The 22,183-nt window shown below is 46.5% G+C and overlaps 1 protein-coding gene across 1 annotated transcript in view; it reads right to left on the bottom strand.

Moving 5' to 3' along the window:
• Positions 1-8,138, bottom strand: part of ZNF366 (zinc finger protein 366) — a 61,097-nt gene extending 52,959 nt beyond the window's left edge. Inside the window, exon 1 of the mRNA XM_004420466.3 lies at positions 8,058-8,138. The gene's annotated coding sequence lies outside the window, so the exon portion shown is untranslated. The remainder of the gene's footprint in view (positions 1-8,057) is intronic.
• Between the last annotated feature and the right edge of the window lie 14,045 nt (positions 8,139-22,183).

The following is a 22,183-nucleotide window of genomic DNA, read 5'->3' as shown; positions in this document are numbered from 1 at the left end:
CCAAGTTCAGCCTTCCCTCCTGCGTTCCTTACGTTCTCAGAACGACACACGTGAATGAAGCACTTCATGAACTGCTTGTAGTAACATTTGAATCTTCTCTCACCTACCCCACTGCCACTAGCTAACAAAATCCAAACTCTTTCTAACGTTGCTAAGAACAATATGATTAGGACAGTAAATGTGTTTGGAAGTACAAAGGACGGCGAATCACATACTACACTCTTGAGTCAAACAATCTGGTGCTAACCACGGTTTTGGACAGGCTGCGTGTGTGTATTTCTACACACGTGCATAAGGCACATGTGCCAAGTAAGACGTAGCACTTTATTAAGTAAACCAACCCCCCTCCCCAAAATTTCATATTAGTTTAACAGCAAATACGTTTGGCACTTTACGTTCTAATCCTTCTGGGGTGGGATTTGCTCGAGGATTGACGTCCATCCCAACTTCACGTATTAAACATGTGATACGGAAATCCCTCTCCTGGGAGGCTCAGATGGAGCACGAGGGGGCCACCGTCGGCCATGGTAAGGAGGGGGATATCTGAGCACTTGGAGGTTGTGGAGACACGCCAAACGAGCCTGCCTTCTTCAAAACGAAGTAGTATTGGGCTGCAGCTTCTTTTCCAAAAACTGGGCTCCCCACTCCTCCTCCAACGTCCGGGTCAGCCCGGGGCCCAGGCTGCAGCCAGGAGAGGCGAACTCTCCCTCCCTGGGGACCCGGACGGAGCCGGAGACGTGGGGGGGGGGGGGCGGCCGGAGGGCCGAGGACGACGCTCGAGGAGCCGCCCCCGGCTTGCCGAGTTACTGGATGTCGCCTGGGTGTCCAGAAAGACGATGGCCGGGACGGTGGCTCCTCGCCCGGCTCTCTGCACGCCCGGCAGGGCGGGACCCGGACACACCGGGAGTAGCCGCATAGACCGCGCACGCTCCTCGCCCTGCGAGTTCAGGTCCAGGGGTTCAGGAGCCCCGTCTTCAAGGAGTGAGCACCGTGTCCCTCAGCACCGTGTGTTCACAGGTACAGTCTTCAGAAGGCTGGAAGGCCTCTCCCCGGACTCTCCTAACTGTAAAGCCCTCGGGGGGGGGGCGGGCAGCCCCACTGCGCTGGGGAGAAAACTAGGAAACAAAGCGGTGGCCGTGGTGGGAGGTCCGTAAAACGGAGGTAAAACGCGGGGCTCCCGGTCCCCCCGCGCCTCCCGCGGAAGGAGGCCGCGGGCCGCGGTCACGAGGGAGAAGGCCCCACCGCCGCCCAGGCAGGGCCGGTCTTGTCCCTGCTGGACGGCTCTTCCGGTCCTCCTCGCTCTCTTCCGGTGCTCCCCGGCCCTCTTCCGGTCCGGCTTCCTTTCCCCACCCCTCCAACAATAGCCCCTCTCGATTTCTGTTCCAAGAGGGAACAGTGAGTCCCAGGGCGAAGGAGGCCCCAAGGCGTCTTTCCGCAGTCTTCTCTCTGGGAAGAGCGGGGCGTGTGCCGGCGTCGGCGCCCTGGCGGTGATGCTGGAGACGCCCCCCCCCCCCCCCCCGGAAGACGAAGGCCGGTCTCCGTGCTCCAGCCGTCGGAGGAGGAACTGGCCGAGATCCTCCTCTTCCCGGAAGGGCTCAGGCTCGCGCGCGCTGCCGTGTTTACATGGTGTTCAAGCTGCTGCAAAGGCTGAATACCTGCTGGGGTGGTGTTCCCACAGTGCTGTCACTGCCCCCCAGACTGCCTTCCCTGGGGCGGGGGCGTGTGTTCGGGCCAGGCCTGCGCCTCGGCGCGGACCTGTGCTCTCCGGACTGGCGGCCTCCCTCCGTGTGGCGTGAGCTCGCCGGCTCAGGCCGCAGGACTCACGCCCAGGGGTGCGGACACAGCAGAAGCGAGCCTCGTGCAGAACCCCGCTAGCCCAGGGGGGGCTGTGTTGTCCCGGACGAGCTCACAGCTAACAAACGGCTTGACGACTCCTCGGAACAGGGGCTTGCGTTCTGAAGTCCAAGTGTGCAACAGGTCGAAACCTTGGGGCAGCGCTGCCCAAACCCACCGTGCGCCGGAGCCACGCGGGGGTCTGGCCACAAGGCGGGTTCTGACTCAGGAGGCCCGGGGGGAGCCTGCCAGTCTGCGTGTCCAGCAGCTCCGAGCGATGCCTGCTGGTGGGTCTTGGGCTACATTTGGGAACACGGCCTTAAGGGTTACTTAATCAAACAAAAATTATGAACTACAGATGGCTCTTCCTCCTTAAGGAGAGACCTAAAAACCAGCAGCACCAGTTTAATGACCTCAAGCAAATCACTTACTTTCTCCAGTTTATCTGTTAAACAGGTGGTTGCCTTTCCTTATTTTAAAATGAGGGGAATGAAACACTCACTTCTTAGAATGGAGATTAAGTGAAATAATGCATTTGACGTTCTTAGCAGGCCCCAAACTTGGTAATGGCTCCTCCATGGTGTTGCCATTGGTGATGGTGCTCTTTTGTTATCTCAGTCTCCAGTTTAATATCAGTGGCTATCATAGAATGAGGTCCAAGTGGGCCCCTAACATATCAAAAGAACATAGGAGAATGGGTCAGAATTGTCTCTGTGTGCCCTGGTCCTTGGCACTAAAGAGATGGGCTTTAGCAATGTCAACAGAGAAAGCTTTTTCAGTTTCTACCACAAATAGCAGAAACCTTGGACGCAGTGTTGTTAAACTCAATAAGCATCATCCAAAATCCCAACTTGTTATTATGTTTACGTTTATATTTACCACTTTAAATTTGCTAAATAAGTGCAAAAGTGTCTCAATCCCGTATTTGTCCGTTTTGGCTGTCTCCTTTGCCTCCTTCTGTAAAGGAAAGGGTATTGTGCTCCACAGGGATATCGCATTTCCCTCCTGAATTCACCCGTGGTGTTGGTGTAAACTCAGCCCAAGTAGCATCCCTTTAACTTGCGTTTACAGCCCTGCTTGTAAAAATCCAGGGAGCACACGGTGTTTCCTACAAGGCTGAATCCTGGCTCACAATCTTTTAGTCAAGGAAAAACAAATGACCGTGCTCTTTCTCGCCAAAACCAATTTGCTAACCCATCATCTGCCCAGAAAACAAATGGAAAATAAAATGCAACCAACAGTGCTTTCTGTATGTTTGATAAACGTTTATCTACCACAAGCAAGCAGGTGGGGTCCTTGCCAAGATGACACATTAATATACATGTAGCAGCCCCATGCACATAACGGTGGAACAAGCCCATAATTCCAGTAAATTCGGGGTGGGGGGGAGTAAACATGTCAAGCTGGCAGTTTGGCATTGTCCTCCAAAATTTTGACTAACTTTTTTATTTATTAACTGCTGCATTTGGCATTATATAAAGATAGCACATTTCATTCTATAGCCCACTTATTTATTGTCATCTATTGAACACATATTTGTTGTGCCTCTGTTATATGCCATGTGCTCTTGTAGGCCCTGGGCATACAGAGTGAGCAAAACAAAGTCCTTGTCCTCGTGGGGCTTACTTTTTAGGGAGCTTATATATGACACACAACTTCTGAGGGGGACAGGTTCTTATTCTTTTGTCTAAATACCATTGTTTTATCTAAATGTGTTTGGTACTTGAATAGTCCGAAAGAACAGCCATCATTAGGCTAGCTGTTTCTGAGAGTGCACATCAAAACGGTCGCTGTCTCTGCTCCTGTCAGACAGGGACTCGTGTCCATTGCTGCTCTGCTTCATCAGCCAGGTAAACAGATGAGAGAAAAATGGAATGATGTGGGTAGAAACTAAATCAGGAAAATCAGAGCAACTTTTTCTACAAGTTACACATTTTTCTTTTAATTAAAGCAGATTTAACACAACTTGTGAGTGCTGGTTTTTCAAACATCATGATCAATCTTCTGTGCCGCCATTAACTTAGGACAAGGACCTAACTTCTAAAATAGGCTCAGCACAGCACATGTTGTAAAAAGGTCAAACCAAAACAAACCCCAAAATCCTCATGAGATTGAATCTACCAATAGTTTTTCAAATGAATAGAAAAATTTAGTATCTGCGTTCTCCTTGATTAAAGAAAGAATGTGTGCTTACTGTAAGATACAAATAAGTTAGAAATGCGTAAATCAGAAAGTGCTGTTCATACAGAATTATAATATTTATAGATCTAAGTAATCGATCTTTTTGTGATTTATATACAGTTATAGAACATTGATCAGACTCATCAGATTGCTTGCCTGGCTAGCATATGCCTTCCTCCATAACACTCATGGCTTCTAGAAGAACAATTGATACACATATATTCAAAACTAACTTCTAGAAAGAACATCCAGTGCTGAGTAGGAATTCCACTTAAAAGCATGGTTGGCAGCACATGCATTTATGTTTAATGTCAGTGCGGTCCTGAAGAAGACGGAGCAGGACACTGACCATCTGTTTTAGAAAGTCATGCCACGTCAGCCTCAGAATCTCACAGGTCATCTCGTGCGGTGGGCAGGAGGAAGACAGTGTAAACAAGCCCCAGGTGAATTGTGATCCACACACAGGCCACCTTGAGGATCATTGATTTAGTGCAACCCCACTACTTTACAGACCAGAAAACTGAGGTCCAAGCACGTACAGAACCCTCTCAAATCACACGTAGCGGGGGCGGAGGCTGCACCAGAGCAGAGTAGAAGTGTTGTGACTCCTCATCTGTCTTTGTCCTCCCGCACAAAGCCGCATTACAAGGCACCTTTTGCATGTTTGTACAGAACAACTCTGCTTCAATTTGCTCTCCAAAGGTTAAGCTGTCCAAACAAGTCTCTGCTGTGTCAGAGCCTCTTATTCTAACAAAAGAACCTCAAAAGTTTGGGTTACTGGTGGCAGATTTTTGGTTGTTGTTATGGTTGTGTTTTGCTTTTGGAAAGTGGAGAGGGAAGTTTACCCAAGACCTAAGTTAAAGTATCGTTATTACTTGGCAGACTAACCAGCATGTAGGTTTCAAAGTTTAGAAAGAGAGAAAAATAGCAATTTTTCTCCACACCCTACACACACACACACACACACAGGGGTGATAATGGTGTTCCCTTTATCCTTGTGAAGGTAAGTGGCTTGCTACTAAAATGTTTGAAGAAAGGGATTGCCAAGTGCTCTCAGCCCTCGGTGAGGGGAGAACATGTCACCTCAAGTCCTTTTCTCTCTGGCTGAGTCATGGAACTGCCACAATGGTTTCCAAAAAAAGTGTCCCCAGCCCTCCATGGCCAGGGAAAAGGTCACCAAGGCACAGAGCTGCGAGCTGGGGGAAGTGGGTGAGGGCGAACGGAGCATCTACAATGTGAGTGTGGTCTCTTCCCACCATCATCCAAGTTGGAACTTCTGTCCCAAGGCAAACTTTCCCTTGCATCGGGCTCTGTTGAACACAGCCGGCATTGTAATGAGGCTAAATCTGGAGTTTCTGCCATTAGCAGAGATGAACATCGAAACATTAAACTCTACCTTCCTTTATTTTACAAGAATTTGGGGTTCAAGACAACTTCACTTAATGTGTGCCCACCTCTAAAGCTATGAGGAATAATTTTATTCTGATAAACCCTTGGCAGGGTATTGATTAAGAATAACAACATAAATTAAGGAGATGTATTCTATCCCCTACATTCAAAAACTACATTACCCTTTGGTATTAATAGAGGACTCTTAAAAATTCCCACTAATGTTGGCTGACTCCTCCACTTGCCACGAATTATGTTAACTGTTTTTCATAAATAATCTTCTTTAATCCTCACAACAACTCTATGATACTGATGCAGTTTTACATTTGGGGAAACTGAGGTTTAGACAGACTAATTTCCTCGCCAAAGGCCCACAGTCAGGAAGTAACAAAGCTTAAATTCAACCCAAATTTGTGTAACAACAAAGCCTGTGCTTTTGAGGCTCTGCTTGTCCTAACTTGATTCACGCCCCAGCACACAGACCTACAAGACACATCCTAATATAATTTAACATTTTTACGACAAATTTATAATTTCGTTATATGTACAGTTTTGGCACAAATTAATTAACGAAATCTTCTGTGTGTCAAATTCTGGATCATTCCAAGCTGGAGTTCCCCTAATAATATCACAAAAGAGCCTCTGATGACCCCAAAGAAGAATCACACCCTGGAAGTTTCCACAAATGCCGACTCACTCCTTGGAGTTCAGTGAAGACAGATGCGCAGCAGCTGGACTGACCTAGTCAGTGGCTTCGTCTTTAGGTAGCTAACATTTTTTCCCCCAGTATCCAGCAAATATTCTCATGGCCATGACTTAATGACCTCAGTGGAAATATTGAATATATATTTTTTCTTCTAAAGGAAAGCACATCTCCAAGCCCCGTAATCTCGGGCCACCGTGAGGACAGTCGCCGGGAATGGGGTGTCGTCGGCACTATTGGGCAGCCACTTTCACCTCACTTGTCCTTCCTCAGTGTGACTCTGCTGTCATTGTTCATATTGTGCTGCCTCTGATGTTTTTATCAATAACCAAAACTAGAGAGCATTCTATAATGTTGTTTTAATTGGGCACAAAATTAAAAACATTATCAAGGAAAAATGAAACTGAAAGAAGCAAGTCAATATCTCAGCCCTGAGTTTTCTGCTGGGGTCACAATTGCTGATAAAAGATACAAAATGCCCAAGTCGATCAGTCCGGCTCCCTTTTGACTAAGATCTATAGAGTGGTGTGGAGAAGGGAGGTGGTGGGGTAAGGGGAAACCACTTTCAGCTGTGGTTAGAATAATTTTGCATCCTCGAGCAGGCAAACGCTAATCACATCTCTTTTACATTGCTCATTTTATAGTGCTCCTAAGGAAGGTCTCTTTAAAAAAGAAGAAAAAAGAAGTCTGACTAATTTAACAAAACCTATGTAACAGTCCAATTCTATCATATTTTCTCACTCTTATTAAGATGATGGCTCAGTTTTGAATAAAGATTAATTACTTGATTGCAATTAATACATGGTCTGGCCAAATTAATTTATAAATGAGAGACTGGCTATTTTTATCACACTCTTCACATCCCAGGTGACTTCAATCAGTAACTTTCATAGAAATGAATATTAAAAAAATTCTGTATGGTCGTTATCTTTCACCCATTCAACACCTCTCTGAATTAAGTTATTAATATTAGTAAATACACACAGTCTTTCCGAGCAACCTTGCTGGCCTATTTTTGACAATGTGATCTTTGCTGCCTCATGGCTTGCCGTGATGAGTTCCTGGTAACATCCTATTGACAAATCTGAAGCAAGTTAGACATTTAAAAATTAGTCATGTGTACCAGCTCAACTAGTTGGCTGTGTTCTATTTGGTGCTTGGAAACCCGGCGCTGTGTGAATATGCTTCTATTGCACCTATAGCTAAGTTTTTCGCTCCTAGTGACACAAGCGATCAACCTCAGTCCTCCTATTCTAGTCGAATGTTGTTTTCCAAAACTCAAGCCATACGCCCCCAAATCTTTGCCTTCCTTTGTGTGGCAGATGACATCTTCCACTGACAATGGATAATAATTTACGTTCAACCCACACGCGGAACCTGAACACCTAGGCGCCCCACACAGTGCAATTCAAATGACAGTCCCTTCTTTTTTCCTCCTACCTCAGTGATGCAGAGTAAAAGTCATCAATTAACATCACTCTTTTGGGGGGTGCTGAATGGAAAGAAAAGAGCAGAGAAGGGCACCTTAATCTAGACGGAGGGTAACAAAAGCCCCAGAGCAGAGCCCAGTTCTCAGCAGACATCCTGATAAGGCCCCCAAGACACAATGCTTAAGAAGAGAGGGTCCTCCTGGGAGACACAGCACATACTCCAGTGGCTCCTGGCTAACCTGGCCACGTTATCTGTGCCAAAATTCAGATTTAACACAATGTCCTCCTCAGCCCCAATGCAATTCTATTTCCAGTTCTGCCAGCCTCCGCTCTGCAAAGCATCAGTATTCTCTTTAAGAAGAAAAAAAGTATAAGCTTCAATTCTGGGCCACCCATCAGTTGTACCCTTTGATCAAGGATTACACCCAGTAGAGTATTTTCTGGGCATCTGAAGATGCCCACGGCCCTATCCATCCCAGGGACATTGAAATGGAAGTAGAAACGATTGCATGGTAACTTACCAGCTCCTGAGTCTGAGTGGCTGCAGCCGCCCCCGTGCTTTACCTGATCCCTTGCTCTCTGTCTCTCTCCCTCTCTCTCCCTCTTTCTCTTGTGTACAGATTGCAGGGAACTTAAAGAACTCGCAGGGACAGTGTTTCGAATGACTTAAGAAAGAGAACAGGAACAATACTTCGTTCTCTTTTTCTCAGATGAGTACCTTCGGGAAGAAGGAAGGAAGGGAGGGGAGAGGGAGGAAGTCAACAACCCTTTGCTTTCCTGAAAAAAAATAAGGAAACAGAAGATAGACATCTCATTTTCTCTTAAACAAAATGTTGGAAGGGGCAAAAAAAATCTTTGAAAAAGGAATTCCTCAAATATGCTCTCTGCCCTGGGAGCTTGAAAGAGAGAAAAAGCCTTACTGGCCTGTCCTGTCCAAACAAATGGTGTCTCAGAAAGGCAGGCTCTCCTGAACTTGCAGCCTCTGCTATCTGGTTTGCAGAACCGACGCAGCCAGAAGGGAACAAATCATGTCATGTCGACTCTGAGCAAAGGAAAGCGTGGTCTGCTGTGCTCACTGAGGCAAACCCGCAGCCTGTGAGCTGGCGGCACGGCCGGTCAGCCAGGGTGTTGGGCTCTTCCAGGCTCTCCGCAAGTCCCCAGCCTGACTCTAGAGGCTTAGTTCTCCCAGGATCCAACAGCAGATCCGTGCCCTGCTCACCAAGCTTTATGCAATGTACCATGTCAAGCTTCCATCTTTGCTGATGGATGAAAATGAAAACAAGCAACTGGCCCACTGCTGCTGGATATGGTTATCTCAGAACTGTCGTTTATTGTCCTTTCCTGCACATTCTTAATGCTTGTTGGATTTAGTCACCTCTGGAGAAACTGGAAGGCAATTTCTAATTTGTTTTCAAAATCCCGTGAAGTAGCATAAGTCTTAGATAAGTTGGCCACAGTTTTTGAAAAGGGATGGGGAGGCTGAACAGGAGAGAGAAAATGGAGGCAATATCCTTTACCGGGTTAGGGGTGCCGGGGAGTTCCATGGGCAGGCATGGGCTCCATTAGGGTTAGTTGCAGTTAGGAATAAACTAGGTTTAAAATTCTCTGGTTTGTGTTGTGTCTTGTGTTCTTCATTCATCTGGTTATGAACATTTTCACCACGAACAGGAACCAGCAGTTATGTGGACCTTTGTGGCAGCAAAAGAGAAACCAGCTTTAAGGTACTTCCTTATTTCACCCAATTGTGAAAAATGGGGTGAAGAGTTACACCTGATCACAGGGAGCAATTAAAGTGAATTCGGGGCAAGAGCGGTTCTGACGCAGTCTCTCTGTAGGACTTCTACTGGGTCCTGTGGTCTGTAAGATCCTTGTTTAATCCCAGCAGTTTTCTTCCCACATTGTGATCTATCATCTATCGATCTATCGCTCTATCATCTATCTATCTGAATATGTAGTGTGTTATCAGAGGGAACATAAAGACACCGTTATCCAGTAAGTTTGCAAGAGCCAGGACAGAGTCTTATTCTTGGCGCTCACAATGACACCAATACCAGCACAGCACGTGGATTCCTGCCGTGGGAGACCCAAGCCCATCTACAGCTGGGAAAACTGACGCCCACGTAGAGTCTGAGCGGTTTGCCCAAAGTCACACACATCAGTGGCAAAAACCAGGTGCTCGTCTGTCTCCCGATTCAGCTCCAGGGCTCTTTGCCCTCTGCTGGCCTTCCTCTGTATCCTGCCTTTGTAGACAGAGGCAGGAAGATGAAGACGAAAATCTAAGACAGCAAGAGAGGAGCCTGAGAGAATGGAGTGGGGAAGGATAGGAACTGACTCTCTTAAAGGGGCAGCAATCTGGTACCTCTTTGAGTGAATGGCTGGGCTAGGTTTCTGTGGCATCAGTTGCGGGGCGGGTGGGGGGGGGTGCAGCGAGGGAGGTGAGGGAACAGAGAAGCTCAGGCTACACAATCCTGGCAGGACTGCAAGTGTCCCTGGTCACCTGAAGAGCCAGTGACAGCCACATGCAGCCCTCTCCATGTTTTATTCCTGTTGCAGCCTCAGGACCAGGCCAGGGCTGAGCCCCAGGAGTCCAGGCAGAATCCAGAGGATTTCCCTTTCAAGTCTGCAGAATGTGGGGACCGTCACGTTGAGCCCGTTGTTTTCTCCAGGCCAGTGACCCGCCCACAGGCAGCCTGGACGGGGACGTGTGCCATTGGAGCTGCACGGCTTTGATGTGATGGAGCGGCATCCTGTTGGGACTTGCCCACATCACCTCTGGAAAAACTAGAAGGCGATTTCTAGTGTTTTGAAAACACTTGAGGCAGCACCGGTCTTAGAGATGTCAGCCCGTTTCTCACAAGGGATTCCGGGCCCTGCCCGTGCCACGCGGTTCCATCCACGGGCTTCTTGTAACCTGCCTGTGAGATTCGTGGCACGGGCGTCTCCCCTCCCTGCTCTGCCAATCACAGGAACAGTCAGCCTCTAACGCTCGCACAATCCCCCCTGGGTGTCCAGGAGCCGATGTTCCTAAGTCCTCCCGTAGGTTTCGCAGGAGCGGTTTCTACCCAGGTCACTCACCCCGGTGAAGCTCGCTCTCCAGTGTCTCCAGGCTGTTCCGATTCTGACTGGAAGTGAGGGAAGGGGTGTTTGCACTGCAGACACCTGAGGAAACTCGTGTGTGGAAGCGGGATAGGGCCACGCCTCTGACCCAGCAGGGAAGCTCCAGTTGGATATTATAAAGGTCATTTGAGTAAAGAGAGAGGCTGCAAGACCCTAGACTGGATCAGGGACAAGGAGAAAAACCAAGCCGTAAACTTCGGTGAGACCAAAGAAGTAACCCGAGACTCAGAACCAGCACCACAGAAATACGGCCTCTACTCAAAATGGCGCCTCACGTCTGAAGCATCCTAACTGGCGCTTCCCCAGCTTCTGATCATCCAGAATCCTAGGGCTATCTGTTCACCCCAGGGCTAACTGGACCCCTGCTGGTGCAGAGTGGGGAAGTGATGGGTGGATCGAAATATCACGTGTTCAGAACAGTGCACAGAAAAATAAGTGTACTCATCAGGAACTTTTACAAAATGAGCACATCTGAGTAACAGAAATGAACTGAAGACCCCCTGTGGCCCTCCAGCTACTGCCTCCCCTCAGAGGTCACAGAGTGCTAACAGCTCACACCTCTCACACCTGATGTCTGACCTAGGTTTGAATTTACGTAACAAACGGCATCAGGTTGTACATTTTGTTTGGGGTGTCTGTGCCTCAGTGTTGCATTTGTGAGATTCACCCCTATGCTGAGTGTGGGGCTGGTTCTTTCCCACTCATTGCTGGAGAGTATTTCATTCTGTGGTCATTCTGCGACCACACCACATTGTGGAGACCCACCGACCTAGGATGGGCACTTGGGTTGTTTCTAGTTCGGGGGCGTTTGGCATGGGCTGCCAGGAATACTCCTGCCCCTGCCACGTGTCCTTTTCAAAGTCCCATGCAGGACTCGCATCTCTCCAGGAAGACTGTCCCCTCCCGTGACTCACAGCTTGTGTTCGGTTGCCTTTGGCGCCGGCCTCCTCCATGTGGGGTGCATGGATAGAGCTTTTCGTTTGCATGGATTCTGTCTGAGTACATGGCGATGCCCTGGGAGAGTTCCTGAAGAGCTTCAGAGCGGCTGGGGAGCCACGGCCCCCACTTCCTGCCGCAACCTGGAGATGCTTCAAGGCCGCACTGCTCTGAGTCACGCCCTGTCGGCTCCCCTCTCCCATCCACCTCCTCTGGGCTTCTCAGCGACAGGCTAAGTTTCGTTATGTTGACGTGCAGAATTGATGCCCAGGTCCTGGGCCTGAAACTGCTTCGAAACTTCTTTGTTTCTTTAATTTATTCTCGTCGTCTTGCCAAGCCTCAATGGCCCCCAAGTCCCAACTCTCAAAACGTGAGAACATTCATTTCTTTCTTCCTTCTTAGTTTTTTTAAGTATGAAAAGATGATATGAAGGATTTATTTAAACAAGTTATTAAAGAAAGTCTGTTTCATGCATCTAGTTTCCTCATTTGACGGTTGGGGATAGTAACATAACACTATTTTTCATAGTATTAGGAATAAAAAAGAAGAGTCTTTGACATTCTCACCACGTGAAGGCCCCATTCTTAACACTGTAGTGTTGTAACTTACTAAACCATCACAGTGGGCCTGCGAAGTCAGTGCCATTACTGTCCTTTACTTCCCACTCTTTTTTTATGGATGGGGAAACTGAGGCATGGAGAAGTTATAGTACTTCCCCAATGCCACACAGCTAGCAAGATTTCAAACCCAGGGAATTCTGGCTCAGAGCCCTCATTCTTAACCATGACGCTAACTTCACATAGTCCGAACTCAATGAATGGTCCCTAAAATTGGACAACATGGATTATAACGTAGAAGGTAACAACGTACGGCACAGAGGCTCATTCGGCCACCATTTGGTAAGCATGTCCTATGGACCAGAAGGCCCCATGCTAGGTGTGGATAATGTGCTCTGGATTTTACTTCTTGGGAGAGGAGACACATTAAACAAATCATACCTGAACATCTAAACTACTACAGCTTCAGTCAGTGCTCTGAAGAGGAAATCCAGGAGCCAGGAGAGCTTACAGTCAGGTACCAAATCTGGATGCACGGCCAGGGAAGGCTGCCCAAGAAAACAACACGTTAGTGAGTCCACGTATGAGCCAGCAGGCAGGTGCCAGGCAAAGATGGGGAGGTGGCAGTTCAAACCAGGGGCAGCCAGGAGGGCCTGAGTTTGGATTCTGAGCTTGATCCTAAGTTGGATGGGAAATCATTAAAGATCTTACACAGGGGAAGGACACAATCAGATTTGCGTTTCAGAAAGCCTGTGTTGGTCGGTGTGCAGAGTAGACTGCGGAGGGGCCAGAGTGGAAGCCAATGAAGAGTTGTCAAGTCTGGTCCAAATCTGATCGCACCAGGGAGGGCTCTCAGGAGATGCAGGTGGGCGTGTTAGTGCTGGAGAGGTCATGGGATGCCAAAGTTTGAGAGCCACGCTGATATGCTGTACGACGAGAGCCTGTTGGAGAGTGAATATAGACAGTGCCTGGCACACTAACAGCTGGCTTATGGAAGATGCCTACTTCTGAGTGGCAACACCTTCTACCACATCCCTACCCCCATCCCCAATTTCCAGTGCCTTCTAAGCTAAGTACCTGCCTACCTCTGCTCCACCTCAACCTCCGGGTCTGCTTGCCTCACTGTCGCTGTCCTAAGGTGCATCCCCGTGCCTAAGTCACTTAACATTCACCCAACAGAGTTCCCCTTCCTCTAGCGCATACCCCGGGCTGTTACTGAAAAGCTGGTGGCATCCTCAAAGCCGGTGCAGGAGTAGATGAGGGATGGAGCAGAGCCCAGGTTTGAACTACTAGTGTTGGGGAAATGTACTCTAGGCATCACCTTAGAACCCAGGCTAACATTTTCTAAGGAAAGTCTGCTAGACTTGGTAGATTGGTGGTGGTATCATTTAGTTACAGCATGTCATGGTCTTAAGGACCGGCCTGTGGACATATTTACCTATGAACATGTGGTTTCCACATGAAAATGCATTCTGAGCTCCAAATATCTGATATAAACAAGTGGTCATTTTTAAGGTAAGGAATGGCAGAAAATACATTAAAAAGCAACTGTGGGGGCCAGCCCGGTGGCGCAGGTGGTTAAGTGCGCACGCTCCACTGCAGCGGCCTGGGGTTCACCGGTTCGGATCCCGGGCGCGCACCAACGCACTGCTTGGCAAGACATGCTGTGGCGGCGTCCCATATAAAGTGGAGGAAGATGGACACGGATGTTAGCCCAGGGCCAGTCTTCCTCAGCAAAAAAAGAGGAGGATTGGCAGATGTTAGCACAGGGCTGATCTCCTCACACACACAAAAAAGTAATGGGTTTATGGGTTTATGATCAGATCAGAGATGAGCAGGCATTCTCCTCCGGGGTTCTCTTCCATAATTCGATAGAGCTCATCTTTTCACAGTCTTCCTCCAGAGTGGCGTAAAGGCCTTCTCTTCTACTTACAAGCTCTCTCCATGCATCCTAAGATAGTATGTGTCTGTAGTATAAGGGCCAAGAAATAAAATATAATTAGAGTCTCTCCTCGTTGGTAAAGGTGGCTGATGGTTCCATATCATTTTTTTTAATGACTCTCACACCCTTTCTTAGGATGCACCAGACCCAGGACTTTCATAATCCTGGGAAAGTAGCACTCAGCCTTGATCTGTGGTGCCGGATTCATGGTCCCCTCAGAGGCAATGTCATTAGAGATCATGAGCCAAACCACCCAGCTAAGCTGTTCCTGAACTGCTGACCCACAGAAACTGTGTGATAATAAATATCTGGTTTTTTAAGCCAATAAGTTTTGGGGTAATTTGTTATACTCCAAAAGATAGTTAATGCACTTAGCACTGGGGAAACTGCTAATTTACGACTTTTGGCCTTAACTTTTCAAACTAAAAATCCCAAGTGGGAATAATTGCTGGTGGCAATCAAAGTTTGATTCTGAAACTCAGCAAGGCTGTCGACTGCTACACTCACATCCATCCACCACCAATCGAGAGGGTCAACTTTAAAGTGTTCACACACCTGTCCCAGCCTTTATGGAATACCTGTGAAGAGAATGTACTAGTGCCCCCCAGTGTGGATGTAATACTCTAAGAGTTCAGCTCACCGTCTGTACCGTCGGTTTGTTTATTTCTTTCCCACATTTGTCCGTGAGTAGAGGTGATGCCATCCAGGGCAAGTTCTCTTTGTAGGTGTCTTTTCTTGATAGATTTTAAATGACCAGGGGTTGGAAGATCAGCAGCTAATTTGCTTTGTGCAGTGGCAAAATCTCCACTTGGCATTGTGAGTGCTTGAGGAGTAGCAGTTAATGCTTTGAAAGCTAGATATTGGAAAGATTTTACTTTCTTTAAAAAGAAAAAAAATTAACAGAACTCTTTTACCAAAAAACAGTCTTACTTGGAAATGAATACAGACAACAGAATGTAAGTTTCATGGGAACCCAGACTTTGCTGGTTCATTGTGGTACCTCCAGCGTCTGGAAGTCACCCTGGAAGTTACTCAGTAGACATGGCTGAATGAATGAGTGAGTGAATGAGTGAATGAATGAACAAATGAATGAGACCAAGAGAAGACGCTCCATTTGGAGGGTGGGGTTCCATCCATTGGGCCTTCTCCTTCTGCCTCCCTTCCCCCACCCCTCTCAACTGTCGTCATCACTGAGGTACCTTTGAGGTGGGCTGACTCCTTGACAAACACAGTTTTAACTACAAGGACCAGGAAGAAGCCCTTCGGACCAGTGGCCCCTGTCCTCCCACTGACTGGCCACACGGCCCTGGCAGTAGGCAGTAGGCTCTCCTTTGGTCCTGACTTCTCCTGCGAAATGAGATACAGCCTGAAGTCCAAGGGTGTCACGAGTCTGCCCAGGCTTCACCTTCCTTTAACACTCACCCTGAAGGAGGCGAGTCAGCATTTGTGAAGTGCTTTGAAGCTGACAAACCGGAGGCCTCAGAGCGATGTGACCAGAGGCTCACAGCTTGGCAGATGACCTGACGTGACTGATGTTCAAAGCAGCTGTCAGTGAATAGAAAGCGGCCTGTACAAAGGAGCCAGCCAAAAATAATGAGGGAGGTAAAAAGAACAAAAAAAAAAAAAGAAAAGAAAGAAAAAACAAGCAGGGCAGGGCCCGGGTCACTGGAGTTTCCTCTGGTCTCTCCTCCTCCCTCTCCTCCTCCACCCAGTCCTCAAACAACCCTCTCCTGCCTCCTCCAAAAGAAAAGTTAAAAGCTTTCTTTTGGAAAAAGACTAGTTTGCTTAGACTGCCACTGTTTACCTTTGGTAGGACAGCCATTGGTGGCGAGTTCAAACACAGGAAAAGGCCTCTGTTACAGGAAGAGCTGCAGACGGGCCTGGAAGACTCGCTGCCATGCTGCTGCGGTCGCGCCTTCCCGCCGGTGCGCAGCCCGGACCACGCTGGGCCCTTGCCTCCACGGGCAGCCAGCCTTCAGCTGCTTCTCGGCCTGCGCCTCTCCTCTTCCTCAGGGCTACTGATCCTGAAGCACAACGTGGTGAGGGAGGCGGGTGGGAGGGGAGGGAAGGGGGAACAAACAGAGGAAAAGGGGCACAAACAAAAAGACCATATCCCTCTTTCCAGTCTAGTGCGGAAAATATAATTACAACAAGCAGCAAACTTCGGGTTTTTATTGGGGGTGGCGGTTCTTATTTGTTTTCAATCATTAAAATCAGCCTCCATGAAGTACAGAGGCCACATTTGCCGAAACAAGGCCGCAGTTCTGCTCCGGAAAGCTGATTTTTCTACAGCTCCCTCCAGAACGACTTATTTGTGAGATGGAAGGGAAGAACATGCCTTCTTGCCTTTCAAAGCACTGGCTCATGAGACCTTCCCGCACTGAGAAGACACGGACTAGACTGTGAGAGAAAGGAAGAACATCACCCTGAGGAAACAAACGCTATCAAACAACCAGCACCTTCTGGGTCTTCCCCATGCCCCCACTTTCTTCCCTCTAATTCCACTTCAGAAACTCCCCTGGCTCCAAGCAGCGCTGGACTCTGGTCAGGCCAGTCCCACGTTTACATGAGGATCTCACATCTCTCTTTCCCTGAGTTATTTGTGTCAAAATCTTTCTGTCTTCCAGAGAGCCCACAGCATCCTGCCTCCTCCAGAAGCTTGTCCAACCAAAATGGAAACGGAGGGCCTCTAATCTCCTCTCCAGCCACCCCGCCATCTTACCTGACACTCGCCGTTAGTGAGCTCCGTAATACAGGACATGCTACGTGGTGGAAAGTGACAATTTCTCCTCCACTGAAAGTTTTCCCCCAGGACTCCAAGTTCACTAAACTTTGACTGCAGTGTTTTACTTGGTTTGGAACAAATCTATAGCAAAATCCTTTGGGTTCTTTCAAGATTTTTCTCTTTAACTTTAGTTTTTAGCAATTTGACTCTGATACACCTGGGCGTGTGTGTGTGTCTTTAAATCTGTTCTGTGTGAAGTTTACTCTCCTTCCTAAATCTGTATATTTATCTCTTTCTCCAAATTTGGAAAATTTTCATCTATTCTTTCTTTCAAATATTCTTTACTGCCCCATTTTTCTCTCTTCTCCTTCAGCAACTCCAGTTGTACTTAGATTAGATGGATGTTGTCCACAGGTCGCTGAGGATCTGCTCGCTTTATTCAATCTCTCTTCTCTGTGTTTTTCATACTGGATCATTTCTATTGAACTATTTTAAAGTTCACTGATTTTTTTCCTGTTCTATTTTACTATTAAGCTCAACCAGTAAGTTTTTTTAGGTATTGTAGTTTTCATTTGGTTCATTTTTTAAAAAATAATTTTTTAGAATTACTTTCTGATCTATCACCACACCTCATCTATAAAATATCCATATGAAGAAGGGTGGGATACTTTTCTTAGTCCTATTTTATATCTAGAGAAACCAAGGCATTGAGAGGTTAAGCAGATTTATCAGGATTGGAGAGGCAGTAATAAATAGAGCCAGGATATAGGATATATAGTATGTAAGATGGTGGAGGATGATGGACAAAAGAGAAGGACAGGAGGAGGTTAAGAAGAATGAGAATGAGGAGGAGTTTGCAATTTCAGATAGTCTGTTTAGGGAAGGTCTCAATGAGAAGGTAAGGATAGAGAAAACATCTGAAAGACACAAGGGAAGGGGAGAGGCTATCATTCAGTGGGAAGAGCAAGTGCCCTTAGTAGGATACGACATTATGTATGCACGTTACATATGGGTCACCGGATGTGCCGTTATGTTTTTATGGGTTGGTGGGGCACAAGTTTATCATACTGAATCCCAAAGGTCAGAAGTAGTCATGACTTAAAACTGTCTTATGAACGACTTCATATCCCATCAGATTGGGTTCTCTGAAAGGATTGGATGAGGGCTGCATAATCGGTTGGGTTCTGTAGAGTATGTTCCACCCTTAGAATAGGCAAAGTGCTTTACAGGGACTAAGAAACTGATAAACATGAAGCAGAAATAGAAGACTGTGAAAAACTTCCTTTCCTCTGATGAAAACATAAATCGTAATGTCTACTCCCAGGAAGTGATGACTAGGAAATTTGTACCAACCCTCCCACTAAGGAAACCTAGAGAACTGGATAAAATATAAAAAACACCTTCTTAAAAGCCCCAAAATGTTCACAAGGGTGTGAGGAGTTTCAAAACCAATGTGTAGAAGAAGAGACCCAGAGAACGAGATTGATATTCAAGTCAGGTTTTGCCCCAAGGGCATTTGCCAATCCTAAAGAAACAGCTGCAAAACTGAGCCGTCCTTTTGACAAATTCCTGGGGCTGGGTGGGGAGTGACAGTCAAGACCTGCAACCCACCAGAGGTGAAGATTCTAACAGACATCCCCACTTTAACCGGGACCCTAAAGACTTGCAGCTTCAGGGAAGGTGGCTCATGAGTAGATCGATCCCTGCAGAGAATGTCCTTCCCATTCTGTGATGCCTGGTGGTCCAGGGAACCGCACACCTTGACTTGGTTGGAGATGGATCCAGACGGGAGCACCTCAGGTATCTGGCAGAGGTCAAAGAAAATCCTCTCTGGAAGAAGACGCACTCTTGCTAAGCCTCAAATTATTCTTGAAGATAATTTTTAAAATACAATGTCCAACACACTGTCAATAATGGCCAGTCATACATGGAAACAAACACACTGAGCAAGCAAGAACCAGCAGAAACAACAGACAATTCGAATAGGCCCACGAGCACTGGAGATAGGGTCTGTTGGCATTATTAGCCACAAACTATAAAACCACCTTGCTAGGTGTGAAGAACGGAAAGGGAGACTCTTGTTTGAAGAAGACTCTATGTTTGAAGAAGAGAGAACCAAAGGTAAGATATAACAGCTGAGAATATTCAGAGTGAATGAAAGACATCAACCCATTGATTCAAGAAGGCTAATCGATTCTACACAGTATATCCACACAGCACTCCCGCACACATCATAGTAAAACCATAGGAAGCCAAGGAAACTGAACTGTATGTATGCCATATATTAGAAATAAATATATTTTATGTATATATATCAATAATAAAGATGAATAAATACTTTTTTAAAATGAGAGAGCTTGGGAAATTCTAAAAGATGTATTTCAGGATGAAGTAAAATGATCCAGATAGAAAATCTGAGATGCAGAAAAAACAAACAAAAAAAACAATAAAAGTATCTTGTGGAATTAAAAATGAGGTAGAATTTTAAATTTTGACAACAATAGCAAATGAGTTGGGATGTGGCTGAATGGGGTTAAAGTGTTCTTACGTTTCTGAATTGTGTAAGCCAATGATAAAGATCAGCGTATATAGTAAATCTGGATACCTTAACGATGTGAGGTTAAAAATAAAATAATAAATAGCAAAAACATAGTTTTTAAGCTAACTCCTAAAAGAAGAGATAATTAGTGTAAATATTCCAAAATAGTAAAGGGGAAAAAATAATTATAAACAATTCTTAGTCAATCCAAAAGAAGTCAGAAAACAAAAGAAAAAGAATCATACAAGAGATAGGACACGTCGAAATCATGAAATAAAATGACAGATTTGAACTTAGACGTATCAGTAATTACATTAAATGGAAATGGGCCAGCCTAACTATGGCTTAACAGGTGCACATTAGGTGGCTGTGAGGAATTTTAGGGTGGGCCCAGGGCTGAGGGTGGGGGCCTGTGGTTCAGCTAACCACAGGATTCTGAGCAGTTCCCCCAGGAAATGAGGACATTAGGTTGGATAATGAGTGAGCTTCATTCAGCCCTTATAGCCACAGAAACTGCTCTCAGGACCCCTTTTCACAGGTCCCAGGTCTTACGACAGCCTCTTGTTGCTAAGGGCTGTCACCTTCCCAGAAGGAAGGGACGCCCTCTGCTGAGATAAAATTGAATTCTCTTAGCCTCTGTTGGCTCCTGGGCAAGACAAGTGAGACGGCATACGGACATGGTGTGTGTTAGAGGGGAGGCCGTAGTGAAAGCAGCATAAATACCCCTTTAAACGGCTGCTCGTACTCTTGCCAGATCTCCAACAATGATTGACTTGAGTTGGCAAATGAAAAATGCAACTTATTGGTCTCTAAAGAAGGGCAGGCAGAACTTCCAAAGCTATTTCTGTTCATCCTCCTCCCCCATAAGAAATTTAGATTTATCAACATTTAATATACCTGATGACACCAGGGCCCTCACTTAGTCCATGTGTAAGACGGTCACAGGTCACAAACCAGAGCTCTCATTATCCTGAGGGAAAAGTAGGAATTCCACCCCGTGAAGTGGTTGACCCTCAGTCCTTCACTGGCTTTCAGTGTATTGCAGCATAATACAGCTTGTATGTTGCCAACTAACAATGTGGACAATTGGCTTAAAAAGATCCCTGCCAAAAAAATTACAAACTGAATAGAATATTAATAGTGCAAGCTCGAGCAAAGAACAAGAAAAAGGCGGAGCTGACATTTTTCCTATTCCTTCAACCATATTACAAAGTAAAAACAATGATAATCTAATCGAATCTGCAAAGAGGCCTGTGAAAAATACTAAACACTATCCAGCTTTTTGAAATAGAGATTTATACCCTGTGTCACTAATGTAAACCCCAGCTACCGTCAGCTGATATCAGCTCAGGATAGAATGGGGCCATCATAATTAGCAGGAAACCTTAAAATATGGCTTATTGCATTTTTTCCATCCTTTTAAAATTTCTTTTGTGTATGTTTTATAGTGAACTAATATGATAGCTTGTGTGAATAATTAGTAAACAAACAATCAGACAGACAAACAAACAGATAAATCTGGAGACCCCAGGCCTAGTTAAAAACCAGACCCCTGGGGTCACCTTGAGAGTGACATGAGTCCTAGGGCTCCCCAGGAACGGAGCAGCTGCAGGTGCTTGGACCGGAAGGGTTGAGCACTGTGGTGTCGTGGCTCTGAAGTCAGACAGACTCCAGTTCCAGTCGGTGCCTCTCCGGACAAGTGGAACGTGTCCAGCCATCACCGGGTGGTCACGCAGAGTTATTTCAGTCCCCGTTCTCTGGTTGGACATGCTGCCCCAGCACCTGCTTAACGCGGGGAACCTGGACTGCCACCACGCCTAGAGTTCACTTGGCCTCCATTCCAAAGGAAATTGACAGAACCCACCTTCCACATGCCCATGACTTTACCTTTCCAAACATTTGCTATTTTTAATTTTAAAAGGAGATTTTTCCTTTGGTTTCTGAGTATGTGTGATATTGTGATTTATAATAAGAAATATGTATATTTGGGCTTCTTCCACTGTTCCTGACACAGAGCTCCTAAAACCCTTGGAATTTGCTAAGTGATGAGAGCACAAGTTTCTTTTGTTATGTTATTGAGGTGACTTTTGGATGGCACCTAAGGATTGGGTCTGGTTGTCACCCCCTGGGAGGGGAAAGGAGCTGGAGGTTGAATCAATAGCCAATGGCGAAGGAATTAATCAACAATGCCTATGTAACCAAGCCTCCATAAAAACCCAGAAAGCCTAGGTTCAGAGAGCTTCTGGGTTGGTGGACACGTGGAGATTCTGGGAGAGTGGCTCACCTGGAGATGGCATGGAAGCTCTGTGCCCTTTCCCCATACCTTGCGCTCTAGATCTCTCCCATCTGGCTGTTTCTGAGTTGTATCTTGTCATAATAAACTGGTAATCTAGTGAGTAAGCTGGTTTTCTGAGTTCTGTGACCCACTCTAGAGAATTAATTAAACCCAAGGAGGGGGTCGTGGGCACCTCTGACCTAGAGCAGTTTGGTCAGAAGCACAGGTGGCAACCTGGACTTGCAACTGGTGTCTGGAATGAATGGGGGGCAGTCTTGTAGGACTGAGCCCTTAACCTGGGAGATGTGATACTATTTCCAGGGAAATAGTGTCAGAATTGAGTTGATGTGTAGGACACCCAGCTGGTGTCCTGAGAATTGCTTGGTGATGTGTGGAAACCACCCCCCCGACACACACACACACGTTGGAATCCTGAACACTTTAGCATGATGTGTATCTTTTACTGTTTTATACTCCATTTATATCACCATTCCTGTGTTTTTGCATTAGAGCAGGGAGAAGTATTCATGTGATTACTTTACTGTCTTGACTCAGA

The sequence above is a fragment of the Ceratotherium simum genome, chromosome 4 (genome assembly GCF_057802395.1).
Source record: "Ceratotherium simum simum isolate JZ-2026a chromosome 4, ASM5780239v1, whole genome shotgun sequence".
Classification (NCBI taxonomy): Eukaryota; Metazoa; Chordata; class Mammalia; order Perissodactyla; family Rhinocerotidae; genus Ceratotherium; species Ceratotherium simum.
The sequence above is the reverse complement of the archived record's forward strand: the minus strand, read 5'-3'. Positions and strand labels throughout refer to the sequence as shown.